This window comes from Penaeus chinensis, chromosome 37 (genome assembly GCF_019202785.1).
Source record: "Penaeus chinensis breed Huanghai No. 1 chromosome 37, ASM1920278v2, whole genome shotgun sequence".
NCBI classification, from domain to species: domain Eukaryota; kingdom Metazoa; phylum Arthropoda; class Malacostraca; order Decapoda; family Penaeidae; genus Penaeus; species Penaeus chinensis.
The window spans coordinates 14621174-14623932 of NC_061855.1; the positions used below are offsets into that span (position 1 = coordinate 14621174).

A 2759-nucleotide genomic window follows, 5' to 3' on the forward strand; every position below is an offset into this window, starting at 1 on the left:
TTTTGACGCACACTTGGAGATTCGAAAGGCTTGGTAGCGGATGGGGTTAAGATCACACTTGAAGGCTAAGTTCGCACTTGGAAGCTTGAGGGTGAGATCTGCAGGCTTGGAACCACACTTAAGGGAAGGTCACACTTTTAATCGGGAGTCACGTTTGATGAGTATCATATTTAAGAGCATTTCGCCGAATTCAAGACTAATCAAATCCTAACAACAAGTACACGATTAATAAATTATTGATTAATACATTCTGTAATAATTACAGTCACACACTACTTAAATTTTCAAAGTGATTGAAATTTGAATCAAATTTGAAAGAATATAACCCGCTGAGTAAGGACAATAAAGTAACAATCGGTAATTTTATGATAACAATCAGTATAAAGTGATTATCGGAACATGAATATATATAAATAAGTCCTTGACCAGGACTCGAATCCAGGACCACTCCAGGTGTGAACCGGAGGACCAGTACTAAACTAACCATGCCACACGACCCACTGAAAGGAGTGTGCAACTAGGATCTCACTAGCTCCATGGACATATTAGAGTAATTGTTACGAAGTTTTACTCCCCGTAGGCACTGGGTGGAAATTGCTTTAGCAATTCAAATTCTAAGTACTGAGGTGTATTTATGAAAGATGGAATTATATAAATACTATGTACAAACGAAAAATTTAAACATATACATACACACACACACTCATATATGTGAGTGATATCTGAATGTACACCCATTTTACACTTGAAAATTATAGTACTTGGAACGATGAAGTGTAAATTTGGATATAAGAGAACGATTAGTTGCTTAAATACTTAACCGATATTTGTCTTGTCTTGAAATGTCTTGTTTTGATTATACAATAAAGCAATGCTAAGATTCTTGCTTTATATCAGTACATCTTATATTTTTCATTCTGTCGACATCAAGTTATAGTGCAGTATATTGGCTAAAAAGAAATTACTACATTAGAATGCAGTGTTTAGAAATCGTCAAGAAAAATAGACGTTTATGTAACGCCTAAACACACACTGTGTAAAAACGAACACAGATGTATGTCTTACTGAATCAGAATGCAAAAGAGTGTAATTTCACTAGAATTCGTCGGAGAGATAAGAAAAAAAAATCGATACCATCATATTTGCGAAAAATCTTGTCTTGATTTGTCTTGTTTTGATTATAAGATGACAGTTGCTTATATTGCATCCGTCATTTCTAAAAAGCTAATTTTCTGCAATACTTCCGGAATACGTAAAAGCATTTTATAATATGGGGCAGTATTAAAACATAACATTTTAAACACTCTGATAATAATTGATATCACTAAAATTAAGAAATTCTTATTACATAGAAGTATTTGAAATGGAAACGATATCTATATCATCAACATTGTTGATATAATGCCTGCAATAGAGTGAGGATATATTATACATTTTTTTAAGTTCTCCATAGTCAAAAACTACAATAATCAAAAATATATTGAAAAATAATACTAAAACCTGGTCATCAAAGACATAAATCTGATGTTAGAAATTTACCAAATTATGAAGAACTAAAAAGTCTTTAAGATGATGATGAATACAACAACATTTTCAAAATCCGCCCATGATAAAGATTACAGAAATGAGATTATCAGTAATAACAACGGTAACGATAATAGTTAAACATATACACTACATCACTACTTAACAGTCTAATTTCAGTTTAAAATACGAATGTGTAAAATGCGACCCGAAAATTACACGCGAAAGAAATTATATTTATGAAGAATCCGATATTTTGTCTTGTCTTGAATATTCTTGTCTTTATTGTAAGAAATGGCAAAGTATCATTTTCTCTTTGCCATTTAGTTAACCTGAAAATCTCTCTTTTCAGCTATACAAGAAAGAAAATGCGTAAATGAAAAATACAAATGATATGCAAACAACAATGGAATTTTGATATTATGGTACTGAACATTATTAGTAATATGCTATGATTTTAGTAATCACTTTTATTGCGTGTTTGCCTGTGACTAATATATGAAGTAAAATAGATTACGCAACAAGGAATTACGATATTGGGAAATAGCTAATTTAAAGACTTATGAAAATCGACGTTGGTTCATGAAGATGGGGGGAGAGGGAGGGAGGGGAGAGGAAGGGAGGGAGGGAAGGAGGGAGGGAGAGAGAGAGAGAGAGAGAAAGAGAGAGAGAGAGAGAGAGAGAGAGAGAGAGAGAGAGAGAGAGAGAGAGAGAGAGAGAGAGAGAGAGAGAGAGAGAGAGAGAGAGAGAGAAGAGAGAGAGAGAGAGAGAGAGAGAGAGAGAGAGAGAGAGAGAGAGAGAGAGAGAGAGAGAGAGAGAGAGAGAGAGAGAGAGAGAGAGAGAGAGAGAGAGAGAGAGAGAGAGAGGGAGAGAGACAGAGACAGAGACAGAGAGAGAATAAAGAAAAAGATACAGAAATAGTAAAAGAGAAAGTAAAGAGACAGAGAAAGAGCTTATTTAGCAAACATACATTTCCGCTTTACACTCATCCTCCTTTCACTCCGCTTTCCCGCCATTTCTCAGGAGATGAGCCCAATCGTCTCTGTAAGGCAATGAAATAAAATTAATTATCAAACTAATGAAATTGAGCGTCTGCTGTTATTAAAATCTTGGCCATGTATATACACACATAATTTATTTGTTTACCTTATAATGAATTTAACTGACTGTAGATCATTACTTATTAATTCATCTATAGACAGTTATTATCATCTATTCACTTATGAATTGTCATT

General features: G+C 33.8%; 1 long non-coding RNA gene across 1 annotated transcript in view; it reads right to left on the reverse strand.

Moving 5' to 3' along the window:
* Nucleotides 1-2145, reverse strand: part of LOC125045627 — a 3054-nt gene extending 909 nt beyond the window's left edge. The window contains exon 1 of the long non-coding RNA XR_007116569.1: nt 1-2145. This exon is cut by the window's left edge and continues 109 nt beyond it. This is a non-coding gene — a long non-coding RNA (uncharacterized LOC125045627).
* Nucleotides 2146-2759: the final 614 nt, after the last annotated feature.